The sequence below is a fragment of the Melopsittacus undulatus genome, chromosome 13, assembly GCF_012275295.1.
Source record: "Melopsittacus undulatus isolate bMelUnd1 chromosome 13, bMelUnd1.mat.Z, whole genome shotgun sequence".
In the NCBI taxonomy this organism is placed as follows: domain Eukaryota; kingdom Metazoa; phylum Chordata; class Aves; order Psittaciformes; family Psittaculidae; genus Melopsittacus; species Melopsittacus undulatus.
Genome location: NC_047539.1, coordinates 1,731,862 through 1,753,102, shown reverse-complemented (window position 1 = coordinate 1,753,102; position 21,241 = coordinate 1,731,862). Strand labels below are relative to the sequence as shown.

Below are 21,241 nucleotides of genomic sequence, written 5' to 3'. Positions count from 1 at the left end.
CTTGCCAGAACATCACTCTCATAATCAATTCATCCTCCATTAGAGGTTTAATTCTCCTTTACATACCTCTCCTTGTTGAGGAGCTGGCTTCACCTGTACCTTAGAAACCTGGCCATTAAAAGAAACACATTACCAGAAATGTAAGTGGGGGTCAGCTGAACAGTACTCAGAAATCAGAACAGATTCAGGAGGCACACCTAACCTTCAATGAGGGAAGGGGAAACTGGTTTGCTTAACACTAGCAAACAGTACCTAAAGTACCTTTAAATGCTTTAGGTACAGTGAAGATTTAGTTCAAAGTCAGTACAGAGTTACCACAACAGGAACAGGGCTTGCCACAGAGCACACCAGACCTGCAAGTATTTATAGCTCACACAATTCCTGACATGATTCAAGTTTGAATAAATCCCATAAACCTCATTTCCTCAAAGGAATAAAAGGAAGACGACACAAACATTCCCTAAATGCTGCAGTTAGGTGGCTGATTACGGGAGGCAAACGTGTCAAGAGTGAGTGCATCAACTGTTTGCCCATTTATAAGAGGATATATATCACTTAAACCAAACAACAACAGAAAACCAGCACCAGCTTTCCGAACCAACAAGCAGAAGCCTTTTGACTGAAGGCTGAGATCCTGATCTCACAGGTTGGGTAAAGCAGAATGATGGCTGTCAGCATCATTCCAGCTGTGAAGGCAAACCAGCCTTGCAGTCTGCAGTAGGTTTCCTCAACTGCTCCAAGTATTGCCCCCTCCCCTACAGAACAAAAACCCATCCACATGACAAAGAACCCCCCATACCACTCAACCACAAATACTCTCATTTGATGCAGGAGCTGGTTTTGCTGAGTTCAAAGATGCCAAAGGCTGGAAGACCATAAAGAGCTCCTGTACAAATGGGGTTGTTCCACCTGGAAGCAATACCTGCAGCCTGCAACTGTCGTGAACTGTGGCAAGACCAGGACTTTGTATGTCAGGAAGCCAACAGAAGAGCAGTCAGAATCAGCAACCTAAGCTACCCTCCAAGCCAGCAAACTCCCTTCTGGGCCTGAAGTTACACAGAAGGCTCTCTGGGACAAGGATGATGTATGGAAGTTACTGCCCTGCTAGCAGCTTGCCAACAAACCCCACCTTCTCCCTGCTCACCATGAGGAAGTGCTCTGGATCACATCTGCCAGCCTGAAGGACTATTACAAGTCTTCAATGTCCTGCTGCTAACAGACACAAAAGTGAGAGCATTTAAAAATACAAGGAGGCCAAAGCAATCCCTTGTCAGCATTTAAGCAGAGCTTTGAAAAGCTGCGGCATTCCTACCCACTGTGAGCTGAGGGAAGCCCAGTGAAGCTCCACCTAAGAGCACATGTGAATAAAGATACCCCAAAACAACAGAGAAACCACCCAAAACAACACACCCAACACAGTCATAGACTGAGGAAGCTGAGGATGACTACAAGTAAGGAAGACCTTCAGCAGCAACAGTTCCCAATGAGAGACTAAACCAAATTCCTAGGAAAATAAGTGTACCTCCAAGAAAAAAAGCTCTCCACGTTTCACCAGGAGAAAGTGCAGCTAAGCAGAAGTGTATGGAGCTGAATTTTATTCCCAGAAAAGCCAGGCCTATGAGTCAGCCACAAGATGATGTTAGCAAAGCAAAAATGCCTGCTTTGTTTCCTCCTTCTGCACACACCAACCATCTCTCCCTCCTTCCCTCTCCCTGCATGCAGCAGGTCAAGACCTTTTTTCCTCAAGTTCACCCAAAAAGCATTGCAGGTTTTTAGCATAGTCAAGAGGTGAATCATTTATTCGTGCCTGATGTTAGACCAGTCTGGGGTCTGTTGTTGTTTAAAGCATTCCCTGCCAGCAGGAAATAGAGATGATCCACTACCACCCAGTAATAAACAAGCCTCCTAAGCTCCAGAGCTCAGACTTGCACTCTCGAGGCTGGAAAGAGTGATGACCACCTCACTTCTCACGTTCAAGCTTCTTCCAAGGCTAAAGTGCAGCACAATAACACTGGCACTATCAATATCAACAACAAAAAACCCAACCAAACCCCTGCCAACCCCGCCAATAAAAGCATTTCACAGTGATTAGCTTGTCCTTGTGCTCTGCTTCCACCTCTTGGACTTCTGGCTCAGACTCTGACAACCAGATCTCTTTCTAGGAAGAGCAAACACAGTAGTACTGCTTAGATCTTTGTGAGTGTATCTTGTCCCTGCATCTGCCCAAGGATTCACCATCATGCTTGACCTCAACACACCTGGAGAGCTTTGGTGGGAGGAAAGATCACACTCAGCTGTGTGTCAATTGGGCTATCACACTTCATAGGCATCCTTCTCAAAGGCATCCTTCTCAAAGGCTATCACGCTTCCCATAAGCATCCCACCTCTGCTGGAAAGCAGGAATGCTGGAGTTCACACTGCTGGAAAGTTGTGCTCCCCCTCACATTCCCTCTACAGTTTAACCTTGTCCCCCTGTTGTGTTCATAGGATTTTCTTTTCCTGCTTAGGAGGTCTATTCAATCTCTTAGTCTCTGGGGCTACAATTCCCCCCTCCAAGGCTTTAGACAGACTTTAGAACCAGAAGATTCTCCCAGGTCAGAAACGCTTTCAGATGCACAGCCACAGCCTGGCTACTGCACCCAAGGCCCATGGTATAAATCTGCAGAGGACATTCATTTTACAGTGGCAAGATTGCTAAAGTGAATGGAAACAAAACTCCTAACCTGTTGTTATCATTGTCACTCTGTTCTCTGCTCTTGAAAGTCGAAAGAGAGATGAAATGTTACCAGGACTTAAAAGAGGTAAATGCCAATCACATCAGTACCTTCCTTGTCTCTCTTTGCACCTTCACTTTTGCTCTATAAACCTGAATACTGGAGAGGCAGCAGGTACTGAGAATGCTCAGGAATCATCTCCCAAACAATATACATTCAGAAAAGAGGAGACAATATATTTCTTAGAGAAAGTTCTGTATTAAACAGTCTCAGTATGAAGCCTTTGCATACAACGTCATTCTTTCAGCATTCCTAAATAAAACTGACAGCAAGGAATTCCATAAAGCCATTCCTTCACTGAACTGGTTTGTTTCTGGTCGTTGGTGTTTGTTCACCACCAAGAAGATTGCATAGGAAAGCTGACAGTTACATGATAATGGTATAGCACACCACCAAAGAACACGACTGAAATATTCACTGTATACCACCACTTCAAGAAGCCATCCAAACCATTGTAGGCTCGTGTGGAACATAGTTCCAAAAGTCATTTAAGTATCCAGGAAGCACTTTCATGCCTTTCAAGTGGTGTTTGCATAATCACCTTAATGACTTCCCCAAAGACCGGATATCATATGTTACTGCCAATCCCATAACAGCATCAGAGAGGAATGTCAGATTACAGCACAAGAAAGCAAACCCCAAGCAAAACAGCGAAGCTAGCAGTAAAACTCAAGCAGCTGTGAGTACCAAGTCCATCTTTAGCTTTTCAACCATCAGGGCTATCAAGCCCTGCATCTGTTTTCTCTAGGTTTCCTCTCCCATTAGATACACAGTAGGAAAGGCTGATAAAACAGAACAAGCAGCTTTTACTCATTTCCACAAAGAACTAAGCAGTAAGTCATCTGCCAGAAAGCAGCAGAGATGAAAGAGCCAACTCGACCTCAGAAAGCCTGTCTTCACGCAGAGCAGTTTGACAAGTCGATAGGACAAAGTTGGACAGAGTTAGTGTAGGGGAATGCAGATGTGTGAACAGCATTCCCTTATCATCCATGCTGTAGGAATGCTGTTCACAGATTTGCATTCCCCTTGAACCTACTTTGGGGGGTTGTTTTTTAACCTAAAGCTGGATGAATCCCAAGTTTCCATACTGGGGGAGACCACATACAACTCTGTAATAATCCCACAGTTTTGAGTGCAATCACATTACAAGGAGTAAAAAAAGAAGAGCTCACATTTATGCATTTCTCTCATATAATCAAAAGATGCAGCAAGCTGTAATCCTTCCGTTTACCAGTTACAGCCCCCAAAAGACAGCTTTCTGCATAATCTTCCACTAGACAGACATGTAGATAGACATACAGAGAGACATATACATGTATATACGTATGTGTGTATGTGTGTAAGGAAAGTCAGAAGCACTTGTCCTTTCTCTGGATCTACTAACACTGACAAGCTTTCCAGAGAAGCAAACCATAGCAGACCCAAAACTGATGCCAATCTGACTCAAAATTAAGCACTTTCAGCTTTTTCAACATTGAAACCAGCTAAAATGAGTTTAAAAATACAACTAAGTAAAACGATGAAAGCAAAGAATATTCTGCATATATAAGACATCCAGTAAATGATCTGGATTGGCATATTGAATGGTCAAAAGAGGGTTACCAACATGCTCCCAGTTACACCAGAATACACAGTATCTGTTAAGCACTACAGTGGGGAACAATTCAACAAGAGGAATTTTACTGGCAAAACATAAGCTTCTAGCTCTTTAAATGGATGGTTTGGTTTTTAACTAAAAGAGGGGGAAACCAGGCAGTAGCTCACAGTGATGAACAGATGAGCTCCTCTTCCGTGCGGTTTTACCTGTGCTGTGCCTCCTCAGGCAGATTCCAGCACTCTGTTTTACACAAGGCACTTCACTGACTCAAACTGCTTCATGATAAAGATACAGACCTACAAATCCACGCTCACACCATCACATGCAAATGGCTTCTTCCAGCGACAGCACCAGGAAACCCCTTCCAGCCGAGACGCTCGCCCTTCTATACACTACCGCTGAGCTCTCACACGCCACGACAGCTCTGCCTTGCTTGCGGACACAAACGCAGCGCTGTGGGTCCATTTCCGGGCGCAGGAGCCCCCCCTGCTCGGCCGCGGTGCCCGCAGCCTCCCCCGACACATCCCCGCTGCCGAACAAAGCCGTGAGCCTCCTCCCGCACGGAACCTTCCCCTTTACCCGGCTCAGATCCGCACGGAACCCAGCCCCGGCCCCGCCGCGCATCCCCCGGCGCTCCCGGCTGCGATGCCCGCACAGCGGAGCGCTCCGGGCCGCTCCGCTCCCGTCCCCCCCCCACCAACCCCGGCCGACAAAGGCAACGGCTCCGGCAGCACCGGGGCCGCCCCATCGGGGCTGCGAGCGGGGAACGGCCCCGGCGGAGCCTCCTGCTCAGGTGCTGCGGGCGGCTCCTCACCTGCGCTGCCAGGGCCGGGGTAGAGCCGCAGCAGCGGCGCTGCCGCCCGTCCTCCGCCGCGGCTCCGCTCGGGAACCATCGCAGGGGACGGGAACCGGAGACCGGAGACCGGAGACCGAGACCCGGACCGGCCCCGAGCCGCGCGGCTGCAGCTGCCATGGAAATCACAACCGCGCCCTGATTGGTCGAGGGCCTCCATATGTCGCGGGACGCGGTTGGACCACAGAAGAAGATTGACAGCTGAAGGGGGCGGGGCCTATCGTTGTGGGCGGGGCTGTTCGTCCCCCCTTCCCCCCCCCCCCCCCCCCAGGCGTGTCGGGGAACAGCTGTGCTCACAGCTGGGGGGGGCGCACATCTGGGCGGTGGTGCCACGTGAGCATCTGCAGGAGCCCCGCGCGGACAGATGTGCACAGCTGGGGGGGGGGGGGGGTCAGAGCCGTGGGACAGGAAAACCCCTCCCGCAGTCTGGAATCATGGAATCAGATGGGTCGGGAAAGCCCTTTAAGCTCATCCAGTCCAACCATTCCCAGCACTGCCAAGGCCACCCCTAACCCATGGCACTGAGGCCTCGTCTCCAGTGTGTGAACACTTGCAGGGCCGGTGCCTGCAGCCCTGCCCTGGGCAGCCTGTCCCAATGCCTGAGCACCCTGTGGGGCAGGAATTGTTCCTCAGCTCCATCTAAACCTGCCCTGGGGCAGCTTGAGGCTGTTTCTTCCTATCCTATTCCTTGTTACTTGGGAAAAGAAACAGATCCCACCTCACTCCATCCTCCTGTCAGCAGCTGTAGGGAGCAATAAGGTCCTCCCAAGCCTTCTCCAGACTGACCCCCCCAGGTCCCTCAGCCGTTCACCCATCACACTTCAGCTCCAGACCCTGCATCAGCTCCGTGCCCTTCTCTGGCCCCACTCCAGCACCTCAATGTCTCTCCTGTAGTGAGGGACCCAGAACACAGCATTCAAGGTGCAGCCTCACCAGTGCCCAGTACATGGGGATGGTCACTGCCCTGGCCCTGCGGATCACACTGGTGCTGATACAGGCCAGGATGCCATCGGCTTACTCGGCTGCTTGGAAACCATCCTAACCCCATGGTCCCTTTGTCCTGGGTGTTAAGTGCAGCACTACAAATGTCCAGTAAGTGGAGAAAAGCCACAGTTACACATTTCAACAGGCACAAGGCAGTGCAGGACAGGGAGTACTGCCTGACCCACAGCTCAGGTCTCCTCTGCTGTCACACACCTGCAGCAGTGGGGAAGCACCAGCCATGTGCCCACCACGTGTGCAGCTGTGCACACATCTGGAAAAGCATCAGGCTGGAGCACAAGCTTGAGCCAGCTGCAGCACATCTCACAACCCTCCTGCCCCACAGCTGGCTGAGCAGCCGGGCAAGGGGGGAGATGATTTGCACCAGTACTTTGTTCCTGGAGGTGTAACCATATGAGCAGATTCACATCTATAGATTAACTCACCTCTAACAAACACTTGCCTTAGGTCAGCCTAACTGCTTCCTTCCCAGTGCTCTGCAGAATGATACCTTTTATTCCTTTTTCCCCTAAAAAGTGGGGAAATAGGTTGAATTTGACTTGTTAACATTAACATAGTGATATGTAAAGGCTGAATTAAACAGAAAACATATTTCTTCTTTACACAGGGGAGCCCTGGCCCAGCTGCCATCACCGCATGCAGACAAACATGCTGCAGAGAAGTCAGGGCAGCTGCAGGGTCAATCAGAGGGAACAATCCCGTGGGATATTCCCCAGATCTCTGCTGCTTGCCAAATAGGGGGAAGAAAGTCATCCAAAGGGATTTAATATGATGCCAGCCCAAAGTCCAGTCTCTGTGTCACTGCAGCAGGACAGTGCAGCATGGAGCCACCAGAGCTTGGCTGGCTGGGGACACCAGGGCTGGGAGACAGCACCAGCAGTGAGGCCTTGATGGAAACCACTGTATAGGAAGATATCCCTTTCCATCCCGAAAGCTCTAGGATCAGGTCTGACTCATTGACCCATCTCCCGGAGAGACAGAACAGATCCTGGGCTGCCAGGGAGGTAACCAGCTGGGCTTTGCCGTCATCCCAGTCCCACGAGATGCGGAGCGACAGTGCCAGAGCTGAGAGCGATGCCATCAGGATGAGGGAGTTAATCACAGCCCATTACCCCGTGTCTCACAGCCCTCGCACTGTCATAAGGCTTTTATGAGCCTGTCAAGACGTGGTTTTCACTGATACTGATGAGCCAACACCCGCTGCCAGCGCTGCCCGGAGAGCTGTATGGATGAGCACTCATTCCATGTCTCCTGCTTCATTGAGATGATGGAGAAGCATCACTATTGAGAGGGGTGAATACAGTGAGGCTTATGCTTGTTTTAGTTGCTAAGAAAATGAAGCAAAGGCAGATACCTACATTCAGGACAGTGTATTTTCATGGTGGGAAAAGCTCTGCCCTGTAAAGACTGAGTCTCAAGAGTACCTAACACCCATAAGGCTTTCAGACCTGCTCAGGGAGCACAGAGAAAGCAGCAGCTCCTTTCAGGTGCTAAAATTCCTTTTCTCTGAGCTGTTGAGGAGGAATAAATGTCATTTGCTCCCGAATGCAGCTGGATTTGAACTGACCACTTAAAGATGAAAGTCTGTATCCTGTTTCCAGTCAGTTTGCCTCCATCCATTAAACAGCACTTCTCAGATTGCTTTATTGGTTTTTCTTTTGTGGCTTTAACTGTGACTCACACAGATAGTCCCTTTTAAAGGCTTCCAATCCATGGCAATCAAACAGAGCCTCCAGGAAGGGAAAAATGGCATTCTCCAAGGGAAAAGCTGCACAAGGCAGACAGAGCTGCTGTTAAGTAGAGGGGTCCTGCGCTGGGCCCGTCTTTAATCATCACTCATCTGAGAACCATGGATCAAATAACCCATCAAATACTGCATCATGTGGAGTCTCAATAGAGACAGAGCTGGAGTCCCAGCCATGAAGCTGCTGTTGCAGGTGGATAAACAAGAAGCTATAGCACTTAATTGCTCATGGTTTGTTTGACACTTCCATTGGCTGCTCCTTGTTGCCTTGCTCCTGGTTTGCTCCTTGAAGCTCGGGAATAAATCCTCGTTGTTGAGGCTCAGCCGCATGCACGGGATGAAGGATGAGGCCAGGACTGAAGCTTGGCTGATGCTGCAGGGCCACACTCAGGGTGTGCTGGGCTCTAATAGGAACAGGAGTGGGTCCTAGTGGCTGCTCCTGCTTTGTGTCCAGTTTTCCCTCAGCAGTGGCACGGTTCCCTGTTGTTCCCATACTTTAAAGCAGTGCTAACTGCTGGATCTGGGACTGCTGGTGGGAGGAGGAGGGATGAAGAGCAGCCCTGAGTCCTGAAAGCTGGAGTCGTTTAGGGGCGTCCCATTAAGCCTTTTTTTCATGTTAGCTCCAAACGTGAGGCACAACTTCACATCAAAACCAGCTGAACATCCCTGCCTGGAGGGACTGAGCCTGGTGGCTGCATCCCTGCTCCCTCCACTTGTTGGATACACAGGGATGGTGGCAGCACCTTGGGCAATGCAGAGTGTCACAGCTCCAGCAGCAGTGACAGACTGTGCTGCCTTACACTGGCACCAAGGGCTGCCCGATGAGCAGCATCTTTCCTAGCACAGCATCCACTGCTGGGCCACTACATGTGCGAGTGCAGTCCCCAGCAGTGCTGCCCTGACCTCTGCTAGCCACAGGTCTGGCACATCCAGAGTCACAACCAGGTCTCTTTCCCTTTTCCTCCCTGGACTTCCAATGCTCCTGACACCAATTCCATCCCAAGAGTATTCCTGAATTCAGCTCAGATGTGATGTTTAAAAGCAAGAGAAAACTTGCTCATTCCGGTATCCTGGACCTCATCCAAGAGTATTTTACTGTAATTCCACCTTTCCAACCTTAAGAAGGCAAAGAATTTCCCTCTGGCCCTGCCCAGCTGCACTTGCTGCCTCCAACATGCTCCTGCCAGGACTGTTAAATATTACTCCTTTTCCCTGAATGCCTCAGCAGGGATTGCACAACCCTGCTCATTGCTGGCTGGCTGTCACGGGCAGAGGCAGATGGAGCAGGACTGGTGCTTGTGGCTTTCAGCCCCACACTCACTAAAGGCAGTTTGGAAAGCCAGGAGAGAGGGCTCAGCTGTTGCTTCTGCCTCAAAACCTCTCCATTACCTCTGTTATAGGAGGGTTTATATGGGTAGATCCATTCCAGAGTGAACTGAGGGGATTTGGAGGGGGATGCTGATAAAGCACAACGTGGGTTGGATTTCAGCTTGTCCTGTGCCTCTGGGACATTCATCCAGCCTTTAGGTAGAGGTAGTTCAGAACTCCCAAGCCCCACGTGTGCCTGTGCTGTCTCACAGCCCAGAGCACAACTGAGCATCCATTCTTCCCTGCCTAAGTGCTTAGTTGGCTCTGTGTCAAAGACATGCTTAAGTCCATCCTGTTATCTCTGTCTTTATGACTGTGAACAAACTGCCCTCTGGTAGGGGGGAAAGGATGGATGTAACACCTCACTGACCAAGTGAACTGCCAGCTCTTTAATCAGCACAGCTTTCAAGCCCTCAGTGGGGTCCTTGGCCAGGAGAGGACCATGGGGCTACATCCCTCTCCATATCCTGGCCTCTGTGATGCCCTAAACTGATCTTGGGCTGAGGGTTACTCCAGACCCCAGAAGCAGGGGCAAGGGATGGGAATACCCCAGTCCTGGCTGCACACCATGGTAGGATGGGGAGCAATGGGGGCAGCTGGCACCCACCACTGCAGATGGATCACAGCAGTGTCTATAACTGCAGACAGAGCCAAAACGACCCAGCCAGGGAAGACTTACGATCCCTGGAGGAGAAGAGCATCCAAGGTCTGTGTTCACAAGTACAGGGAAAACAGGCCCCACAAGCCATTAAGCTGATGAGATTCCTCTGCATCCCCTCACAGCAGGAGAATGAGATGTTTCTGCTGAATAGATGATTCTACACCTAAAATCAGGCCTTGCCCCTAGCACAGTCTGTCTTAGGAGCAGAGCAGAGCTGTCAGCTGCGAGCCCAGCGAGGATGCAGTTTAACTTGGAAGGTTGCTAGTGTCTGTCTGTGGTTCCCAGGGGCACACTCATCTTTATTGCTTTTCTCTGATACTGATATTATCTTCCTGGCCTGCCTGCCTCCCATGCTGATCATGTTGGCAGTGCAAGGTTTGCCCTGGGGGATGGAGAAGCAGACATGGAGTCTCATGGGCTCATGAGCTGGGGCATATTTGATAGCCATAGGATTTTGTTTCACAGCCAAACCCAGCAAAACCAAGCCATGGGAATCACTGCAGGACCTGGAAGGTGCCATTCTCAGTGTTCATCCTCCATTTCTGCTCTGACCATGGCGAGCAGCACTTAGTGATGAAGAGCTTCATATTCTCCCACCTCTGTCTGATCTCGTGTCTGCTGCTTTCTAAACGTGACAGCTGAGAACTGATCTTTCCATGTGGCTGGAGAAACAATTACGGAGCTGGGAACACCTCAGCCCTGCTCTCACAGGCGGTTTAGGCATCAGATGTATTATTTCATGGGGAGACTGTTTTTCCCCAGCTGCAGGAGCCTCTGGAGGTGCAGAGGTCCTGGGTTTTCCAGGCAGTCCTTGCTATCCAGTAAATACAGAAGGAACTGGTTTTCCACTCACAGAGCAGCAGTGAATGCTCTCCTCTCTTACATTTATAGGCATCTCCCCCTGTCCTTGGCTTGCAGACAGCTGCCTATGTGGCACTATGGACGTGCACAGGCAGAGCGCTTGTCTCTAGCATGGGAACATCCAAGAACAAACCATTGCCCAATTCCTTCCTTTTCTTTAGGTTTCCCTAAAATAAAAGGGGGAATAAACCAGTATCACAGGGATTCACCAAACTGGAGCTCTTAGAGTCTCACATGAGCCCTACCACACTGCTGAAGGTGTTTGCTTTGAGTGATGTGCGATGCTCTTGGTGGCCTTCATTGAGCTGCTCTGCGTGGCTGGACAAGGAAGCAGGGAGCAAAGTGCTGGGCTTTCATCTACTAGAGAGGAGGGATGCTCCTCACAGCCCCATTGTGCCTGCACAGCACATTCATCCATCCCATCCACTGGTGTCTGCCTGGGAAAGCACTGCTAGCAGCACGGCAGCCCTAAGCAGAAGAGGGATAAGCTATTTCTTGTCCCATGAAGTCTGAATGGCTGAGATGCTCAGCAGTTTGCAGGCTTAAGTCCTGAGTTTGTAAAGCAGTAACAAACAGGGTGGTGACTTAATGAACTAAGTACCCATTAGCTTATTTATAATGCCAGTGGTACAAGAAATGATCTCATCTGTGTCTGGAAAACAGCACAAGGAAATGAAAGAGCAGCTCACAAACCCCAACAGCTAAACAAAAACAACCCAAAAAGCCTTAAAACCCCCTAAAACCCACTGCCACAGACACAGAGCTCTGCTTGCATCCACTCAAAGCCCTTCACATCCCCTGGCTGTGATGGTGGCAGTGAGACATCACCTTGGCTGCGCACTCCATGCCCAGGCCACTGGCTGCAGTCTGCAATGCACAGCACAGCCAGCTCGGCTGCTCTCACAGCACTTGGCTCTTGCAGCCACTAGCTCTGGAAACAAAACCATCCCATCACCTAAATACATTGGCATCTCCATCCCGCTCAAGGCACGGGTCTGTCACTCATCCCTTCACCATCTGGAGAGCTTGCAATGAGATATGGAAGTGTAAGCAGCTTTAAAACTGCATAAAGAACACTGTTAATGCTGCCAGTGAAACCAGGCATGGAGCAGCCTTTTTCTTTTAAAGGTGAGACTATTAAAGATGAGACAAAGCACAGTGTATATGTATATGTATATGTATATTATATATTTGTATAATTTGGATATAAGGAAGAAGTTCTTTGCTGTAAGGGTGCTGAGGCACTGGAATGGGTTGCCCAGGGAGGTTGTGAATGCTCCATCCCTGGCAGTGTTCAAGGCCAGGTTGGACCATGGTTTAGTGTGAGGTGTCCCTGCCCATGGCAGGGGGTTGGAACTGGATGATCTTAAGCTCCTTTCCAACCCAAACCATCCTATGGTTCCCTGTAAATCCCATCCCCACCATGGTTGGTTGTTCTGGATGTGCAGTTGTTTCCATCACCCCTCTATGGGTGAGCTGGATTTGTGAGCTAAAAGAAACTGAATTAAACCCCAATTCTCCCTCCACAAGGGCTGCTCTCAGGCTCATCACCAACCAGCATCAATCCAGCAACCCCAGTTTGGCTCCTTTCCTGGGGGCACACAAGGAGGGAAACGCAATACCCTAATAATAGGATAAATAAACCCCCTTTGCTCTTGGGGACAGGCTCATTTGCTGGATCCAGCAGCCTCCCCTGGCCATGGACCTCCCCTGTTTGCAGTGGTTGAACAGCTCAGCCCATGATGTTGCTTGAAAACAACATCCTGGTTTAGCCCCGTTTCTCATTCCCAAGGCTGTATCCTGAGGCAGGTTGTGAAATGGAGCCCCCAGGCCAAAGTCAACAGGGAGGGAGGACCTTGTGCAGAGCTCATTCCTCTTGTTTGGTTTCCATCAATCATTGATTTTTACAGTGGCCTTTCAAAGGGGGAACTCAGCATTTAATGCTCCCTCTGGGCTCGCTCAGATGCTGCTGAGCTTGCGACGAGGAGAAAACAGAGGTGGGACCTTCATCAGAGAGGTGATGGGAGCCAGGAGAGCCAAGCAGGGAACCTGAAGGCACAAAGACATCTGAAACCTTCACCCACTGCTTGGGACTGTAAATTCATTGTAGACAAGCTATGAAACCCAGACCTCCTTTCTCCCTGTTCCCAGCTCGAGCCACCGGATAACATCCCCCTCAACCAGAAACCAGATGTTACATTCAAAAAGCAGCACAGAGGTGAAATGCACCAAAGGGATGATCTCCTGAAGCTCTGCCCCTTGGTGGGAAAACCCAGGGCACAACAAGAAACAATCCCTTTGGTTTGCCTTATGAAACCCAAAGTCACACCAGCAAAGGCAAATGATGTACCTGTGTCCCTGCAGCAGCACTTGTAAATCACTCAGAGAGCAGCATCAATACACGGGTGTTCCAACTGCAATGGAGAGACAGGGAATAGAAATCAGGACTCGCTCAACCCATCCAGCTCCAACACCCCCCATGTGGTTCCTCTGCTATTCCCCAATATACACACACACATAGATGATTTCTAGTTAATGCTAAATGCTGTTTGACCTATTGCCACAGGAACCTGCGGGTTTCTGTGGATGCTTTCCCTAATCTTAACTCCTGCACATTCTCTCACATTCAATCCTACAGGAATATTCTATTTCTTGTTTTCCTAAGGAAAAGAGTGAGATTTCCTCAGCCAGAAATGGTGCAGGAACAGCAGAATTCCCAACCCAACGTGCTGCTGACACCTGTGAAACGATACAAGAACCTTTCCTCACTCATGTGAACAGCGAGAAGCTTTTTCCCTTAGATCCTTCGGATTCCAAACACTTTGGGCTCCTCTGGGCAGAAATCCCTTCCTTGCTCTGCATCCAGCCTCTGACTGACCCACAGCGGATGGAGCAGCTGCTTTTGTTGGGGTTCCTGGGGACACATCCACAGCCCATTGCACAGACTTGCTGAGAGGCAGCAGGGATGATGCTAGCAACCCATTGGGGATGCAGATCCCCTCAGATCAGCTGTGTCTGTATGAACAACCTCCCCATGAAAGCCACCCATGCACTGACCTGTGTCACCAGCAGCAGCAATACGCAGCCCCATTCACCTGCAGAGTCCCAGCAGCATGTTCTGTGCAAGGAGAAACTCATCCTGCTTTGCTTCAAATGCATTTGCATGTATGTATAGAATGCACATACGTACAGTGGAACTGATGGCACCAAGCCTGTCAGAGGTCAAGGAGCATCTGGATGATGCTCTTAGACATATGGTTTAGTTTTAGGTAGCCCTGTGAGGAGCAGGGAGTTGGACTTGATGATTCTATGGGTCACTTCCAACTTGAGGTATTCTATTATCCTACACACACACATACATATGAACTGATGCCCCAAACCATGGGTTTGGTGTGATGGACTTGGCTGGCTGCTGGGTGCCCATCAGCCACTCTCAATCCCCTCCTCAACAGGCAGAATATAAGATAAAAGATAAACCCCATGGGCTAAGATAAAGACAAGAGATACCCCATGGCACCAAACCACCACTGGAGGAGCACCCAGCCATAGCACGGGGGGGATGCAGCCCCTCTGCAGCCTGTGTTACCCCACACTTTGAGTATCAACTCCTTTTACCAGCATAGCCCCAATGCAAACCAGCCAGGACACAAGCAAGGCAGTGCTGCTGTTTGTCCTCCAGTGACTAAGAAAATGTGACTATGATGTGATCAACCCTCATGAATGCATGTGGGGAAGCCTGCCAGTGCCTGCATTTGATTTCTTGCCTAAACTCCAGCCAGCTTAACACAACATCAGTTTGGAAGCCATAAAACACGAGACAAACAATGTAAATCAATGTGACCAGCAAAATCTAACAGGAAACAGGCTGTGCTCTTTAGTTTCTGGATGGGAGAGCAGCTGGAGCAGCCACGATCACCTCTGAAACTCTTTGCACCCACTTGCGAGGAGGGAAAAGGGAGCTCAAAGCTAGTTTCATGTAATGTGGGGTTTGGTGTAAATCAACTGTACGTGACTTAAAACTGGACAAAGACAGAAAATTCACTGAAAGAGGCTGATGAAATAGGATGAAACTAAAGGAAGGGAGAAAAAACAAGTATCATAGAATCAGAGAACAGTTTGGGTTGGAAGGGACCCTCAAAGGTCACCTGGTCCAGCCCCAGATGAAAATGATGTCTGGAGATGCTGGATTCACTGGTTACCCAAGGGCCAGCAGCCAGGGCAGCAGCGTGCATCACCACAGGGGTAAATGGATGTACTGTGGGGCTACAGATCACTGCAGCTCACACCTCCCTGGGCATTGCAAGGCAGGCAACAAGGCTGCAGAAAGCTCAGGGTCACTTCTGCCTCCAGCAGATACATCCTCACAAAGCCATTGGGATCAGTGCTGTGCTGGAGGGTCTGAGCTGTGCTCACCAACAGCACCTGATGCATCAGTCCTGGGGCGCTGCGAACGATACCAGGGATAAAGCCAAAGAATCCCAGTGGGAATGCTGGGAGCCAAGCACTGTGCTTGCAGAACAGGACTTGGGAAGCCGCTGGGATCAGCTCACAGAGCACCCTGCTGATACAACCCTCACAAGCCGATCAAAGTCCACTAAAACCCATTTCCATTCATTCCCCCACCCCATTCCCTTTACAAAGCTACTGCAGAACCCTGGCAGCAGCACCCCCTCTGCTGTGTCCCTGTCCCCCCAGGATAACACCTTGATAACGCTGCTAACAGCACACCTCCAAACATGCAAACCCAAATGGGGTTTCACCACAACCAGCCCCATGGAAGCGTTTCCCTCTCACCCCTGCCCCAGCAATGCAACCCCCAACTCACAGCACTGCTGAAATTCACCTTTTTAGCCTTAAATCGGTGATGCTGGTCCCCATGGGCCGTGCTGAGCGGCAGCGAGTGCTGGCTCCAGGCAGACCCCGTCCTTGCCACCGCAGCCACTGACCCCAATGGGATCAGCAGTGTTTGATGAAGGGCTCAGCCCGGAGCCTGGTTTCAGGCAGGTTGGGAGGGCTCTGAGAGGCAGCTCAGGACACACATGGGATCTTCCGCAATCTCTTCCTTCTAGCTGCTATTTCTTCCCCACCCGTTTTTATAGGAGCCTGATAGCTCCCATTGGCTCAAGGCACACTTATTATAGTGACTACTATGACCCATTTAAATAGCACTAAATAATTCCTCAGTTCATTGTCCTGCAGAGATTAGTTACATATAAGCATATTTTAATGATTAACTATTGGGCTCTGCTGAGGCCCCAGCAAATACACAGGATCCACAGCCTCCCTCTGCCTGTCCTTCCGCTCCTGCCAGCTCCCTGCTTCATCCCCAGCCCCACAGTATTTATGGCTTTCCTCAGAGCCTCCGCTCCTGTCCTGATACAACCAGCTCAGCTGGCACTGGAGGGAAGGCTCCAGCTTCCAGAGCTGCAAAAAGCCAGGAAGAAAGCTGGGAAGAGCCCAAACCCCAGTGCCCAGAGCAGCAGCAGCAGCAGCTCTGGGAGGTTAGACCATGAAGAAGCAGCGTCTGTAGAATACACTGTAGGGTTTGGGGCTGAATCACAGGCTTCCTCGGTACAGAGTGCTAGAGATGGGCTGGGACCCATGGTCTGACCTCACTTTCCATTGCTCTGATGAATCCCAGTGAGATGCTGCTGGTTACCTGGGAAGGAGTCAGGTTAGTGCATTCCTTGCCCTGGGCATTTCTTCACACACATTCCCCCTTCCCAATCCAGCAGCAGCACAATCCAGGCCTGGATTCACCTTTGGAGCCACTCCTGGCATCTGTGCACAAGGAAAGTGCATGAACCAGCAGCAATTGCTTGTTCTCATCATCCCAGCGATCTTTATCACCCCAGACCCCTTCCCAAGGAACCCAAAGCACATCAGCCCCATGCAACAAGCAAACAGGATCAACAGTATCCTACCAGTATAACACTGACCATTCACATACTGCTCACCCCATCTCATCCCACCAAACCTGCTGGTTTCCAAGATGGGCAGCAGCCATCCCACTGCAGACACCCGGCATGGATGGGATAGCCCCACACAGGGATGTTCCATGCGGATGCACAAGGAACATTTTAGGGCCATTTCCAGGCTTGGGGAAGAGGCAACTTTGTGCAGAGCCCACACCTGGGGACAGGACATTGCACAGGAAAAGGGAAGATGTTTAAATTGGCCTCAGTGTTTAAACTGGCCTGAAATGGCCCATTTCCCACTCACGGATGCTGAGGTGTGGGCAGCTCAGAGCAGCAGCATCCGGGGGGTTCTATGGGCTTTGCTGAGCAATGAAGGAACAAACCTGCTGGGAGGAAGCATTTGGATCCCAACAGGTTTCGAGTGGGTGTTTTCAGTGCTTCCTGTTCCCTCCCTCACAGCTGCCCTCCGGCTGCTGCATCCCTGGAAACCTTTGGCCACAGCCTTTCCTAAGGAAACCCATCAACAGCACAAAAGGGGAACAAAGTCTTTGCAGATGAAGCTGAAGAGTCTAAAACCCTCAACCACATCTTGAGATGCTAAGTGGAGGATGGACAGTTGATGCTGCAGTCAGTGAGGCTGGGAAGGGGCTGGGATGGAGCTGGCCTGGGATAGAGGAACAGGAGTCAGCCAAGCACACAGCAATGGGAGCCCCATTGTGGGACATGGGACACCAGGTGCCCAGCGCATCAGGATGGGGACTAGGGAGACATGAAGGTGTTTGTGCTGCAGGTTTCCCCTAAACCCCACCTGCTTTCTGCCCACTGGGGCATTCCGGAGCTCACCATGTCCTGCTGTGAATCCCTGTCCATCCCAAGCCCGTCAGGTAGCTGAACACACCTAAATAACAAAGAAACAGCAATCTGAGTCAGGCAATGGACTCCCTCAGCCCTGACCCCGGGTTCATCTCAGCTGATGCTCTCCTCTGGACAGGCAGCACAGTTTGTGCTGTGGCAAAGCCCTTAAAGGTCCTTTTAGACCTGGCAAAACCCCTCTAGTCCAACAGAGCACATTTACAAAGCCTTTGGCACAGCCCCAGGGGTTAACTTCCACTAGATATAAAAATACACACATGTATAAAGTGTGGGAAGAGGTGGGGAAGCAGAACCCCCCCCATGCTCACCACTGGGCTGGGTAATATCAACTGCTCAGGCCTTCTATTTTGGGATGCCTTTTACTTGCCAGCATCTGGACTCTAACAAAAGGGATTTGCTTCCCCAAACTGACATCCAGTGACACAGGAGCCCCCAAGGACCAACACAGGGTAAGGTGCGACTCTGATGGGGCAGTGTGAAGATGCTTGGTTACTCCTTTCCAGCTGGGACTGATGGTTTGAGCCCATCCGCTTCCTCCTGCACTGATATTCCAGGTTAAAGCCACGGCCCCATGGCTGACCCAGGCCATGTTAAACATCACCACCCTGCGTATGGGAAGCGATGGGGCATCTGTTTAGGGGTGAGAGGTGGAGGGCTCGCCATGCAAACTGCGGGGTTGAGGGGGGTTAAGTGCAGCTTTTGGGGGCTGTTCTGTTGTAAATGAGTAATGAGGTTTGTGCCTGGCCCCATAAAGCAGAGGCCGGATGGTTCCTGCCAGCTCCTCTCTCGCAGCCCAGCAGGCACCGAGCAGGAGCCCTGCAGGACCGAGCACTAACTGCGAGCAGCAGTGGGGCAGTGAAGCTGCTCCTTAGGAGGAGGACAAGGGGTGCAATACACAGATAAGGGCTTTAAACCACAGCGAGCCTTTGTGCTCATCTGAGGGGATGAGCAGATGGTGTTAAGGAGACAGAGGATGCTCCTTACCACCAGCCACAGCTCTTGAAAGCACTTGGGACTGTTTGCAGCATCCCTGAGCACTCCCTGGAGCTCCTTTCCAGCTTCACTACATGCATCAAATCCTTCCCCATGACTTCTGGCTTCCCCATCTCTTCTCAGACGTTCTCTCACCCCACTTGGCTGATTCTCAGGCCAGCTTTATTCTCATTATCTTTAAAGCTGAACAGCCTCTGCTACCTTTGATGGTTGTTTCTATACAGTTAATAAAGACCCTTAATGCAGAGGGAAATGAACGCAGGCAACATGTGCATTGAGGCTCCTGCCTGTGGCAAGCAAAAGTTCTTGGGCCTTGAACTGTTTCCTATCTGCTCGCTGCATTCAGTTGTGCTTTGGCTGCAGCTCTGTCTCCTTCAGCACAAGCCTTTCTTTTTGCTCTATAAAAGCTCTGCAGCAGGATTCTTTCTGTGGGAACACAAAACATCTTCTCTGTCAACGTCTTCAGCAGCTCCAACCTAAACAAAGCTGCCACCCCCTCCCTCCAGGATGCTGGCTGGATCCCAATGCGCGCCTCCATAGAGCAGGCCTTTGGAAAGGGGCTAAAGTGACCTTCCTCTCTCTGGGAAGGTTATAAAATATCATGGTTTTAACGGGTACTTTGGGCTTCTTTATAGAGATCCCCTGGGCTCATCTGGGGGAGTGTGAGGGGGCTGGATGCATCCAAGCTGCTGTTGGAGCATTTTAAAGAGCTTTAACATCCCAAGGAGAACTAGTTCCCCGCTTGCCTTGACCCAAACCTCCTCCCCTTTTACAGGATATCACCCAGGAACAGGGATCCCAATCCCTGATTTCACAGTGCAGCATTGGGAGCATTGAGAAAGAGAGAGAAACAACCTTCCTAAGGCCACAGGCCAGTAGCAGAGCTGGCATTTGCTGACTGATCCCAGCTCCAAAGGCACTACGTAACCCTCCAGACAGACACCATCCATCCTGCCACACCAGCTCCTCGCTCTGCATCTTCTACCCCAGCCCTACACATCTGCAGGGAAGGAAATACATCTCTAAGGACAAAGAACAGACCTTTGGGAACAGCAGGAGCTGAGTGTGCCTGCCTGGTCAGCGTGTCACCCGGAAAGGACAATGGCTGTCACTCACATTCCACGTAAGGCTGTATTTCTGTGGGGTGGTTACCTTGTGAGCATCCCCTGCCTGTGCTGGAGAGGGGTCAACTGAGATACTGCCATAAGTCCTTCTCTATTACCAGGAGCATTTCATAACCACATATGCTCAGTGTATCAGTGAGGCAAAGCTCACGGGGGAAGATGCTCTCTATTACTTACACCAACTGCTACAAGCAAATAAACCAACAAGTTTTCAGGCATGGAAGATCTTCCTGCTTCTTCTGCAGTCTGTCTTTCGGAAGAGCCTGGCATCCCCTTGCTCTGGGGACTGGCAGCAGGAACAGGCTGGAATAGACTGGTTATGGTTAGCACATGGAAAACAAAGTAAGAAAGGTGGGAAAAGCCCCATCTCAGCCAGGCTGAGGTGCACACAGGCTCCCCCAACTCCTCTTCCTCTGTCAAAGCCCAAAGCATTTCAGAAGTCACTCAACAACAGCAGCTTCCCTGTCAAGACTGATGCTTTCGAAGCCTGTGTCCAAGAGCAGAGAAGCAGCTTTCATGCCCAGAAGCAAAGCCTTTTCTGGGGTGCAGAACGTGCTGTCTGTGCATTGCCATGGCAGAGCTGCCACCCCAGGGAGGCAGAGGCAGTAAAACATTTAGTCATAGACAATGCAGTGCAGGAAGATTTGTGCATTTCAAACCCAGGATCCAGAATAACCATGTTTAAAGGCATGCTTCAGAAGAAAACCTGCTTCAGAAGAAAGCCAAACCTCCAAATGTTGGGGTTTGCCTTTTCTATTGAAGACCACACACCTTTACCTAGTGAACACAGCACACAGATAGACACAAAATGCCTTTTGCTCCCTGTGAGACAAGGAGAGCTTGTCCAATTCTGCACTTCAGTGGTGGGCAGCAGCCCCTATGCAGCCTTGCCATGGTCTGACCACCACCAAAGCTGCTTGGCTCATTGGCAGGGATTTCCTGGATCTTCTACAAGATTCCCCATGGACATTTCTGTTCCCAGTGTATCCATTTCCCAGCTCCGGAGCACAGCCAGGTAGGAGCTCCTTCTCCTCCCATAAAAACAAATGCTCTAATAAAACTTCTCCAGCAAGAGCTGCCAAACAAGGCCTAGGGCAAGCTGCCCTTCTTGGGCTTGGATTTATGAGAAGAGGAACCCTGGGTATTTAGAAGTATCAAAATAGGAGAGGAATTCTGGCAGCTCATTCCCTCTCTCTCAGAGCAGTGCTGAGAGCACAGGAGCTGCCCTAAGCAGTGCTGTCAATGAGCCAAGAGCCAAACACGCAATAGACAATAAACATGAGGAACATGTAAGAAATGAGAAAGCTAAAAGCAATATGTGCTTAAATATCAGAAAGTGAGGAGTACTCTGCCTCTCTGTTCTTGATACTAGGAACCAACCTTTGAAATGCCCAATTCACATGTATACTTTCTTGTACCCGTGACACATCAGAAGACTATCACCTCTTTGTGTCATCTTCTCTCCTTCAAAAG

At 50.3% G+C, this 21,241-nt stretch overlaps 1 protein-coding gene across 5 annotated transcripts in view; it reads right to left on the bottom strand.

Annotated features, from left to right (window-relative positions):
• The window catches only part of TPST1 (tyrosylprotein sulfotransferase 1), a 34,744-nt gene extending 21,519 nt beyond the window's left edge, over positions 1-13,225 (bottom strand). For 3 of the 5 annotated variants that reach the window (XM_034069010.1, XM_034069008.1, XM_034069009.1), the window contains exon 1: positions 5,186-5,329. The gene's annotated coding sequence lies outside the window, so the exon portion shown is untranslated. Of the gene's footprint in view, positions 1-4,667; positions 4,687-5,185; positions 5,330-13,210 lie in introns of those variants that run through there. The other 2 variants (XM_031053713.2, XM_013130365.3) reach the window with 2 other exon arrangements.
• Positions 13,226-21,241: the final 8,016 nt, after the last annotated feature.